Below are 12,980 nucleotides of genomic sequence, written 5' to 3' on the forward strand. Positions count from 1 at the left end.
GGGGAAAGAACATGGTCTTCTTCTCAAAATATAAAATTAAACCATTACCATCTTGATGGTTTGATCAGCATCTGTTCCTTATACACAAAGTACATTTTGTACTGGGGCTTTGTCCAAGTATTCAAATGTGTGTTGCTCCAATATTCTCCAGCTCCTCGCCTACCAGTCCTGGAGTTAATATTGTTTATGGGCTGTTAGTTTCCTTTGATTATTTTTATTGATGCCTGGTGCTTAAGAATCAGCAGATTGATGGCACTCCTGGAGCCAAACTCTGGGCAGATGCTAACCTGAGTCCTTTTCCCTACAGAGAGGACGCAGACACCGGAACACCAGAGGCAGGCCCCTGATGCCATGTTGAGCAGTCACAGAACCAGCCATTGTTGGGAGACATTGGGGGCATTAAGGAAAACCACATACAAAGCCACAGCTGTCATTGCTCCCATCATACCCCACAGGTAAGGCTGCTCCCTCCACTCCCTGACCCGCCAGGTACTTCTCTGATGCCATTGCATATGTGGTTCCCTTGGCCCAGGGTAATCTTTGCACATCTCTTCCTACAGAATAGTCATTCTGAAAGACTCTGCTCCAATTGAACCTTGATCAAGAAAACTTGTCTAAATTCTCACTCTGCATACTGGGAGAACCCTAAGCTGGCCCCTATTTTAACCCACAGACAAAGCCTCCTACTTATTTGAAGTTTTGCACATAGACTCTCAGATCCTCAGAACAAGAACCTTTCTTCATCTCTGCATGTCCTTCTAAGCGCTGTTCCTTGCATAAAAAATGAATAAACAATTTTCACATCTAAAGCACACATATAAGTGTGTAAATCTGTTAACCGTTACAAAGTGTATCAGTTTCCTGCGGCTGATGTAGCAAAGTGCCACAACTTCATGATTTGAAAACAACATACATTTGTTATCTTACAGTTCTGGAGGTCAAAGTCTGAAATAGGTCTTATGGGGATAAAAGGAGGACTGCATTCCTTCTGAAAGCTCTAGGGGAGAATTTCTTATCTTTTCCAGCTCCTAAAAGGCCATGCACATTCATTGACTCATGCCCCACCTGCCTCCACTTCAAAGGCAGTAGCATAGCATAGCATCTTTAAATCTTTCTCTCTCCCCTCCCTCTCATGCACACCTGCTTCCATTGCCCAACTCCTGTTTTTTTGAGACCGAGTCTCGCTCTGTGGCCCAGGCTGGAGCGCAGTGGCATGATCTTGGTTCACTGCAACCTCTGCCTCCCAGATCCAAGTGATTTTCCTGCCTCAGCCTCCCAAGCAGCTTGGATTACAGACATGCGCCACCACACCCAGCTAATTTTTGTGTGTTTAGTAGGGACAGGGTTTCACCATATTGGCCAGGGTGGTCTCAAACTCCTGACCTCAAGTGATCTGTCCGCCTCAGCGTCCCAAAGTGCTGGGATTATAGGCGTGACCACTATGCCTGGCCACGCAACTCCTTTTCTGACTCTGACCCTCCTGCCTCCCTCTTATAAAGACCCTCGTGATTATATCTCAGATAATCCAGGATAATGTCCCCATATCAAGATCCTTGATGCCATCTGCAAAGTCCCTTTTGCCATATAAGATAACATATTCACTGGTTCAGGGGATTAGGACATGAACACCTGTGGGGCTATTATTCTGTCTAAAACATGAAGGGAGCATGAGACTGTGGTAAAGCACTGATGCAGTACTTGGAGGAATCTGGGCCCTAGTTCTGATGCTGTTACTGCCTCCTGTGTGATCCTGGGGAAATTGTTTAACCTCTCTGAGCATAATTTTCTTCGCCTATGGAAACTCATGGGGTTACTTAGGAATATAAAAAGATTTATATTCAACAGAAAAGCACTTTTAAATACCAGGACACAAAACAAGCACAAGATCTGGTTTTTTCAGATACATTTTCTTTTTTAGGGATCTGCCAGCTAGACAGCTCTATTTAAATGGACTCGAAGTGAGACAGGATACAAACACACCACATTATTTAGAACACTACAAAAGCCACTACACCATAAAATTAAGGGATATGACCAGTGAGGCACTCAAAGGTAAATTCACAGCTGAATATTTTTTAAAAGCTTATATATAAGAGCCCTTATTGGATACCAAGCATTATCATACTTGATTCTCAAAACTACCCTACTATTATAACTCATTTACACTTAGGAAAATAGAAGTCTTAGAAATGTTAAACAGACACAAGAAGTGGTGGAAATAAACCAAATTTAAATCAAAGCTTCATAGTGCAAAACCTCTGTTCCTCAATCACTGTTCATCCTGGCTATCATAGCTTTTTCAGGGAGGCATCCAGTTTTGTTGATTTTCTTTTTATCTTATGTAGCAAAAACTTACATTATTACCATAGTCCCTTCTTACAATTTATGGGCACACCAGCCTGATTTATGAGGGCAAAAATCTCCATGGTTTTTGTAGATCTGCCTCTAGGTTGCCAGAACTCCATTTGCCCATGGTCATGGTAAACTTCTCCCTGCAGACAACCCTTAACCAGTGATTGGCAGGTATAGGATATAAATGTCCCAGACTCCTCACACCTTGAGTGGGAAAATTTGGAGCTTTTGTTTACACCACTTCCCAGAGTTTCCATTCAGGATTTAGCCTGAGTTGCCCACTATAGCAGTTGGCTTACTACCTCACCTCTTACTGGCTGCCTGCCCTCCCCTGTACAGGTGCTGGGCCCTTGGTTGGGTCTGCTTCTAGGATGGGGAACTCAAATAAGACATGTAGATAAGACAACCTAGAAACTTATAGTGGTTCCCAACATAGGTAAGGAAAAATGAAACAAAACACAACCCCATAAGTGAATTAAAGATAAAACAGCATTTAAAATGGTGGACTAAAATTGACATGAAACCAAAAAATGTGGACAACAATCTCAATATGCTTTTCCTAGAACACCAAGTAAAAAAAAACAAATGTTGAGAGGGAAGTTAATAGGTAAGAAAAACACATGGCAAAGTTCCAGCTCCAACTTATGGATAACTGGTGTTGCAGGAAACCAAAACAAATGAAACAAAAGTAAAATGGGAGCTACAATGAAGCTGAATAATTTATTCTGAAAGTGAAAAGGCAAGCAACATTAACACAAGTAATACCTAGACATAACCTCTTTTATTGCTGTTATTTTTTTTTTAATTCAAAAATAGAAGACTACTAAGAGTATTTAGGCAGAAAACTCAGTTTAACTATAAAAGAAGAGAATGCATGCTGGCCTTCCAACAACACATCCTAGAAGAAAACTGAGTAATGTCCATGTTAATGGTGTTTTAAAGGAGGAAAAAAATGGCTACCCTGTGAATATTATACCAGCCAAATAGACAGGCATATCTGAAAATGATTCAGTGATAGATACGTAGTGACACATAAATTGTAACATGCGTTTTAGATTTTAGGGGAGAAAATTACTAAAATATTAGTAAAATGGAAAACCAAAATCTCTACATTGTTAATTCTGCTTTGATTAAAATCAAATTTAAAACAATCTCATAGTTAACTTTTGAGAGATCCTCAGATTTCGATTATTGATACAAAGCTGTGAGAATATAATGCCCTAGGTAAAACGTTATCACATATAAATTATTTATACTGCCTACGTAATGTAAATAAGGGTATAAGATAGGGAATATTCAGATGCTTTTAAACCTACTAAGAATACAAATATTAGCCAATGTAGTAAAAGCTCTGTATGTTTTTAATCTTTCAAAATTTGAATTCTGACTAGTTTGTTTATTTGAAGCTCTAATGTCAGATTCTACATTAAGTTTAACTTTAATTGTTATATAATTTTAAAATTGAGACAATAATAACTTTTTTATAAACAGGAATTTTTATTTGCTCATTGTACTTTTGTTTTAGGAAACAATTTTAATTTACTCAAACCTAACTATGAATGTACTGAAGTTATAATTAACCAACATAAAAACAGTTCCTATCTCATCAAGTTATGAAATAAAACAAACCAACAGAAAACATCTCTCCTCCACTTTGTACAAATTATGATTCAAGCGAAACTCAGTGGTGACTACAATGAATACATTTTTAAATAGCACTGAGTCATGACTTTTTTCCCTCAACATGCAGAATACATGGACAAGAGATAAATCAAAACAAAGAACTCGAACATTAGCACAGTGTGTAAAATGATTGGTGGTAAATAGTAAAAACTTCTCCATGATGATAAAGTACAAATACAATAATATGAAGATAACCATGGAAAGATGTAACACATACAAAATTACAGTCCTATACAGAGTAAAAATAAAATCCAGATTCTGCACTACATTACCTTCTTAAAATATATATAAATATATATAATATATATAAAATATAATATATATATATATCCATTACTACACAACAATCCAAAACTTAGTGGCTTAAATCGACCATGGTGTATTCTGACTGATGACCCCATGGGACGCCTGAATGGCTCTGTCAATCTGGACTGCCGGAACTGATCTCCTCGGCCACACTCGCTCATGCATCTGTGGTTGGCGGGCAGTTCATCTGGGCCTGGTAGTCATGGACAACCTCAGTTACCAGTCTGGCGGCTGGCTTGTCATCCTCTAAGGCCATCAGGTGATAGGGCCAAATATCTCTCAGCAACCTGCAGGGTCACCCATGCTTGCTTACATGATGGCTGCAGGTTTCCAAGAGACAGCAGAAGGACACAAACCCTGATGCAGCCATTGTCACTCCACCTTATGCCATTGGCAAATCAAGTGTCGGAGCTGGCACAGACACCAGACTCCATCTCCTACAGGAGGAACTGCAAAACCATACTGCAAAGGGCACAGACACCAGGAAGGGGAAAGAATTCAGAACTTTTTCCACTGATTTTTGTAATCAATCTACCATGATTAGGGAGAGGATAATGGGAGGAAGTAAAATGGTACCATCTTCTTGATATTGATATAAAAATTATATTATTGGTATGGAATTATATTGATGACATAGTCTAAATTCAGAAAACTACACTATAAAACATTGTGGTATCCTATCTGTAAAGTAAAAAGATATAAAGAACTCATAAGTAAGTAATAAAAGGATCAATACTCTTAATTTAAAAAGCCAGGCAGGGTGGCTCACGCCTGTAATCCCAGTACTTTGGGAGGCCAAGGCAGGGGGATCACGAGGTCAGGAGATCGAGACCATCCTGGCCAACATGGTGAAACCCCACCTCTACTAATATAAAAAATTAGCCTAGCATGGTGGCAGGCGCCTGTAATCCCAGCTACTCAGGAGGCTGAGGCAGGGGAATCGCTTGAACCTGGGAGGCAAAGACTGCAGTGAGCCGAGATCGTGCCACTGCAATGCAGCCTGGTAACACAGCCAGGCTCTGTCAAAAAAAAAAAAAAAAAAGAAAAGAAAAAAGAAAAAAAAGTGGCATGAGGCAATTCATGAAAGCAGAAATGTCATTGCTTAATCTGAAAAAATGTCCAACCTCATTAGCAACCAAATGGCCACTTTAAATGCATTTATGTGCATACACACATGTAGAAGTGTATATATGCACACACATATATATTTACACACTTTTTATAAAAAAGATACATTTATGAATGTATGCTAAACACATTGAAAGGGTACAGTTTTAGTCTACAGCCATACCACCTTGAATGTACCCCATCTTGTCTGAAAAGATGCAGTTTTGCCTTCCAAATTTGCCTTCCATTTTCTTTTTTTTTTTTTTTCGAGACAGAGTCTCGCTCTTTCGCCCAGGCCGGACTGCAGTGGCGCGATCTCAGCTCCCTGCAAGTTCCACCTCCCGGGTTCACGCCATTCTCCTGCCTCAGCCTCCTAAGTAGCTGGGATTACAGGCGCCTGCCACCACGCCCGGCTAATTTTTTGTATTTCCAGTAAAGACGGGGTTTCACCATGTTAGCCAAGATGGTCTTGATCTCCTGACCTCGTGATCCGCCCGCCTCAGCCTCCAAAAGTGCTGGGATTACAGGCGTGAGCCACCGCGCCCGGCCCATTTTCTTAAAATGATAATACTTGCTGTCCTAGGAGTAGAGTTACTCTTATATACTAGTGAGAATGTAGTTTCTATTAAGTTTTCCGGATGCCAATTTCTCAACCTGTATCAAAAGCTTCAGCAATCAGTATGTTCTCTGGCAAAGCATACTAGGAAAAAATCAGCCATCTTTAACAATTTAGCTACAAGTTTTTTTAGAATGTCATATATAACAGTAAAACACTGCAAAGAACCTAAGGATCAACTGAAGGAAGTGAATTAAGCAAAGTAAAATACTTTGCTTAATGTAATAGAACACTTTTTGATCATTAAAATTATGTTGGGGATTAACTGATAGGTTTATTACATAATATTTGGAAAAAAAAACACTATTTGTCAGATCTTTTTGTGTAAATGTGTACACCAACTGAAAAACACAAATACTAAGATGTAAATAAGAAACTGTACTTTTAAAGTTTTTTATTTTGCTTTTATTTTCCTGTTTCTCTAAAATTATTTTGTGATGCTATTACAATAAAATATAGTTACTTAATTAATCGACAGCATGGTGAAATATTTGTAGCAAATGTGAGAAAAGACACAGCATCTGCCACATAGAAAGACTTACGAAAAGAAGTATTTGGCAAATAAAATGAACACATAAAACTACAGAAACAACTAATAATGAAATAATCTATTTCAATGGGGAGGAAATATATGCAAATTTCAACACTGGCTGAGTATGGTTAAAATAATTTGTATACTTTTTTGGTGGAATTATAAATGTGTACAACCCTTCCAAGAAGCAACTGCACATGATTCAGGAGTCTCTAAATATAAGCCACAAAGCTGTAAAATATTAGAGGAAAGCATCAGAGAATATGTTAATGATCTTAAGATAGTCTTTCTGTACAAGACAAAAATAAATACCAAAACGGAGATACTCACACACAAGTCAAAATAAAAATTATATGGCAATAGAACCTCTAGCTAAGTTAAAAGGCAATCAAAAGATCGTGAGGCAGGATGAGCCTTCCAGCTATGGCTGAACAAGGAGATCCATGAGTCATTTCCCCGAGAGCGACTCTACAGCCGGACAAAATTGACAAAGCCAACCATTTCCATGCTCTAGAAATCACCAAAGGTATACAGCTATCTGAGAAGTAAGTGTACCTGTGAAACTGCTGGACTTTAGGTAAGAGGAGGAGGACTGCAGAATCCACCATGCTCACCCCACCACCATCACTACCAGCAGCAGCACTACTATGATCACCACCACCACCACCGTCACCGTCACCAGCAACATCACCGCCACCATCACTAGATTATTGCCCCTCTAACAGTTATATTGTCAGAGGCTCTGCCCAGTGGGGGGTAGACCAGCAGCTTCTCTGCCACAGTTAAAGGAGAAATGCCCAAGTCCAGTGGCGTTATCAATAGAGATAATGATCATGGAGGTGAGGAGGGCCCCTTGTTCTACCTGTCTGAGGTTACAATCATGTTTTGGGGGCAGTGTATTCCTGACTGAGTCTGCCCACATGCACAGGGAGGACCGGAGAGAACACAACATGGTATACCCCAACACTGGAATGCAGTAAAAAGAACTGCAGGCCTGATATTAAATAATGCTACAACATAGATGAGCCTAAGAACCATGATGCTAAGTGGAAGAAGCCAGACAGAAAAGATTACATATTGTCTGATTCTATTTCATATGAAATGCCCAAAGAAGGCAAATAGATTGAGACAGAAACAGATCAGTGGCTGCCTAGGGCTAGGGGTGGGAGCATGGATACACCGAAAATGGGCACAAGGGAAATTTCTGGGTTGGTGGAAAAGGTCCAGAACTGTATTGTGAGGATGAATGCACAACTCTGTAAATTTGCCCAAAAAAATTCCTGAATTGTATATTTAAAATGGTTGCATTTTATGGTAAGTTAATTATATCTCAATATAATTGTCTAAAAAAAGAGGAAGACAATATATGTGTATCTGTCACAAAAAGAGTGATATTGTTAAAACATAGGTCAGGCCGGGCGCAGTGGCTCATGCCTGTAATCCCAGCACTTTGGGAGGCTGAGGCAGGCATATCACTTGAGGTCAGGATTTTGAGACTAGCCTGGGCAACATGGCAAAACCCCATTTCTACCAAAAATCCAAAATTAGCCAGCCACGGTGGCATACGTCTGTAATCACAGCTACTCGGTGGGGGCTGAGGCAGGTGAATCACTTGAACCTGGGAGGCAGACGTTGCAGTGAGCTGAGATGGCGCCACTGCACTCCAGCCTGGACAACAGAGAAAAACTCCATCTCAAAAAATAAATAAAAATAAAATAAATAAAACATAGGCCAACAACTCAAAAGAAGACTGGACTAAGCAGATAAACAGGCAGTGTACAAAAGAACTACAGATATCCGTCTACATTTAGCAGGTATCTAATCCACCCAGAAATCAGGGGAATGCCAGTGAAAACACTGCGGTATCATGACCTCTTTCCAGCAACCTGACGAGAGAATGGTTGTTTCCATTTTTCAGATTAGAAACAGAGGCTCACAGTGTTTCAATAATTTGTCCAAGTTCATTCCTTCAGTACTTAAGTGAGAGCGCTCTATCATTCACTTATAATCTTGCCTCCCTGATCTTTGTTACTGTTACCTTAATCCAACATATACAGGTACAATAAGAATATTGAGATGCTACAGATCAGGATGGGCCGGGCCAGGCTCACTTAGTTCAGTAATGTGCTCTGCCAGGAATTTGTATTATTCCTATTAAGATCTAATGGCCCATCAGGGCCTGTTATAGATTTTTTGTTTTTCTCTTTATGGGTAGATATTGAGATTTCATTAATGTCAATTTATCACCAGAACCCTAAGCCTAACTAGTGTCGCCGTGGTTTGTTGCAGAAGCGGCAGGCAGTCTGTGAGTGCCTTGTTAGGTACAGTTTTAGGAGATTTTGCCCAAGCCACACCTGCTGCTCTATTTCAGACGATCTGGGAATCAGACAGCATTGGCTATTGCCCCAGCCACATAACTCACATAACCTTGCATCCCTGAGCAGGCCGCTTCACCTCATCTCTCTTGTGCCTCAATCTCCTCTTTTGTAAAAAGGGCCACTCCAATCTTGCTGAACTTAGAGAAGAGGCTGGATGTGAATAAGCTTAGGAAAATTTAACACTGAAAGAGTCTTCACTCATGCTATCTCCAACCCCACAACAACAGGCACAGAAAAGAAATCTTGTGTTAGGTTTTAAAGGTCTTAGCGAGCTATACTAACCTGGGTTTTAAACAACAAACCCAACCCCAAGCCACCCAGAACAAAAACACACTGTAATCAAAACGAAAGGCAAAGGCCTCCTACCTGCACAAAAGCCTCTGTTCCAAGGTTTTTGTTCCCGGATTTTGGGTGCCTCCAAGTCTTCCCACAGGCGCCTGAAGATCTGGGAAGGAAGGACGAGCAGCCAGCTTACCATCTTCCTATGACCAGGGCACTCAGCAGATACGGGGATTCTGAACCCAGATCACCTGGACACCAGATGCTCAGCAGTGCAAGGCTCCACCAGGTGATTCTGATGTGCCCTAACCTATGAAGTGCAGAAGGTCTCAAACTTAAATGTGTGGCAGAACCACCTGGGGAGCTACTAAAGAACAGAGACCCAGGGTCTTCGAAAGAGAACAGTACCTGGGACTCGGTCTGAGCACCAGGTTCTCCAAATGATCATAATAGGAGCCAAGTGTGAAAACCAATAGGTGAGGAGCTGTCTAGGGGTAGAGCATCCACTCTTCTGGGGAAGGTGCTCCTTGAGGTAAGGGACATCACCTGTGCAGTACCTGGCATGCAGGAGGTATTGACTAAATGATAATTTTATCTTACTTACATGGCACGAGGGGAAAGAGAAGGCTATTTTGGACACTTTAGGACTGCAGGAAAGGCCCACAGAGATGCCTCTCTGCATTAGTTTGGTAAACTATGACTAGTTTCCATATCTTCCCAATCTCATGGTAGAACCAACTGTGGATACCAGCAATTTAACAATATGCCCGATGAGAACAGTTGTGTTGGGGCTGGAAGTAGAAAGGGAGGGATTATTTACTAGGAATTCCCACCTGCAAACACTTGCCCTGTGACCATCTCAAGGAATTTGTAATGAAATCTTCAAAAACCAAGGATGAGCGAAAAACAGGGTTTGAACGAGTAGAGTGCAAAGCTTTCTATCATTTTCAGGGCCTCCCCATCATAATAACCATTAATATTCAAAAATACAATGGGATAAGATAACATAAAAAGTATTCATTCACTCGCTCATTAATTCGTTCATTGAGGGCATGGTGGTTGACGGTCTGGAGTCTGGGATTGGGCTGCCTGATTCTGCCACTTGCAGTTACACATTTGTATCACTTAATCCCTTTGTTCTCAGTTTTCTGTTCCATAAGGTAGGGGTAATAACACTAACTCCTGGAGAATTTGGGTGGATTTAACAAGTTGTGTAAGTATCAGAACACTGTCAGGCACATAGTATGCCCCTATACATCCTAGCTATTATCACTTAGTTTTTCATAAGCAGCGGCCCTGTGCTACATGCTGAGAATGTAGAAATGATGCCCTCAAGGGGCTTTCAGGCAGGTACAGGAGATGGACAGGTGAGCCAACGAGTGTGGTCCAGTGTGGCAGGGCCCAGAACAATGACAGGAAATAAAGACAGAGGGGATGCAGAAGCTGGCACTGGAGCCAGATGGCTCTAGGGAGTTATTTGTTGGGTAAAATGGGGGTATCTCAGAAACTCCCCTGGATGTTAAAGAGGCTGGGAGGCTGAGCACGGTGGTTCATGCCTGCAATCCCAGCACATTTGGAGGCCGAGGCGGGTGGATCACGAGGTCAGGAGATCAAGAACAGCCTGACCGCATGGTGAAACCCCGTCTCTACTAAAAATACAAAACTTAGCTGGGCATGGTGGTGCATGCCTGTAATCCCAGATACTCAGGAGGCTGAGGCAGGAGAATCGCTTGAACCTGGGAGGCAGAGGTTGCAGTGAGCCAAAATCACGCCATCGCACTCCAACCTGGGCAACACAGAGAGACTCTGTCTCAAAAAAAACGAAAAAGGGAAAAAAGAAGCTGGGAAACCACTGGCTTAGAAGAAGAAAATGAGTAAAAGAAGGATAGGAAGGAACTGCTGGTGGAAGAGAGACATGAAGGGCTGCTGTGGGAAGGGGAAGAGACAAAGTGGCCTGGTGGGACTTTGAGCTTGCCTTTTGGATGTCCTCACCATCAAGCTGAGTCGCAGTTCTTCACCCATGTTGTTAATCTCTACTGATTCTTCTGAACTTTTCCTTCAACGATCTCATCCCAGTTTGTAGTTAGCCATTACAAATGATTACTTGTGTATGTTGATATGTTTGTCATCTGACCCTCCAAAAGTTAGGCTCTAGGAAGGTAGGAACCTTATCTGTTTCTCCATCACTGGGAGCTTGGCACTCAGCACATACCTGGCACATAGTAGCAGCTCAATAAATGTGTTGCATAATGAATTAATTGGGTAGCTGCACATAGTTGGATGTGGACAGTTCAGATGCATCTGAGAATTTGTTTAATTAGAATTACAGCCTTCTTCCTCCAAACCATTCTCAAACTCAGGCCTCAAATTACTTGCCTTCCTAAGGATTTTTCCACCATTCTCTATTTTTTTGACACTGGTGTTTCTTCAAAATCAATTCTCTGAGTGTCTGTCCACGCCTCACAGGCCAGATCTTAGTCAAGCCCATTGTTGAACTCCAACTTCCAAGATGGTGCTTGGGGTACAGTTCAAATCTAAATTTTATTGGTGAATCTGTTGGTTACATTTCAGGCAAGGCAGAAATAAAAAGCACACAGCTCTCTTGTCAACAAATTTTATCCCCCAGATCGTGAAAAATGTGGACTGTACATGAAAAACTCATTTTAAAAAATGAAAAGCCTATATTGATATAAGGCCTCAAAATATACTTTTCAAAACACAATGAAATCCATATTTCACCTGGACTGTGAACAATCCCAAGAGAATGTTAAATAATGCCACGAACGACACACCTTCAACAGATTGTTGGGGAATCAGAATGTGGACTTTTAAAGGAATCTCAGATCAGGAATTGTGGGCTCAGATGTTAATGTCACTTGCCTAAAATAAAAGGCACAGGTAACAATAGCCACAATGGAACACAGCAGTGTTACTAAACTCTAACTTAATGCTCCCACTTGCCAAACTCAAAAACCAACTCTCTCATTCATCCATTCCACAAAATTTTTCATGTGCATCTTCTATTTGCCAGGCACTGTTCTTCAAGTTCTGGGAATATGGCAGTGAGCCAACCTGACAAAACCCCTTGAATTTATGAAGCTTATATATTCCTGGAGGAGACATCCAATAAACGAATAACTGTGTAATATTTTGGATGATGAAAAGTGCTCCAAAATAAAGCAGAGCAAGAAGAGAGAGAATGTTGGAGATGGGGGGAAAGGGGTGGCACTGTCTTAAATAGGGTGGACAGAGCCACTCTCACAGAAAAGACAGTGTTTGATTAAAGATTAGAGGGAGGTGAGAGATTGAACCACATGGATTTCTGGGGGAAGAACACTCCAGGACCTAGGGGATGAAGTATGCTGAGTTTCTGAGGTGGGAATGTGCTGTGTGTGTAACAAACAGCAAGGAGCAGTGGCAGCGAAAGATTGAGGGAGACAAGGAGAGAGAAGTGGGAATGAGTAGGGATGGGGGAGTGAGGAAGGTGAGGCTGGCAGAGCAGAGGGCTTTTCAGTCTTAGGTAAAGACTGACTAAATCTCTCTGTTAAACAGAAAAGTTTACAAGAGTTTGAGAAGCATAAAATACCAAAATGAAACTTTCATCTCCTAGAATCAGAAAGATAGTTCTAAGATGGCTAATGAATGAGCAGGGTGTCAAATGCCTTCAGATGTAATTTACCACCACCTAAAGTTATTGGCATACGAGCAAGGGTCGCATTGCCATATG

Source organism: Pongo pygmaeus, chromosome 18 (assembly GCF_028885625.2).
Source record: "Pongo pygmaeus isolate AG05252 chromosome 18, NHGRI_mPonPyg2-v2.0_pri, whole genome shotgun sequence".
NCBI classification, from domain to species: Eukaryota; Metazoa; Chordata; class Mammalia; order Primates; family Hominidae; genus Pongo; species Pongo pygmaeus.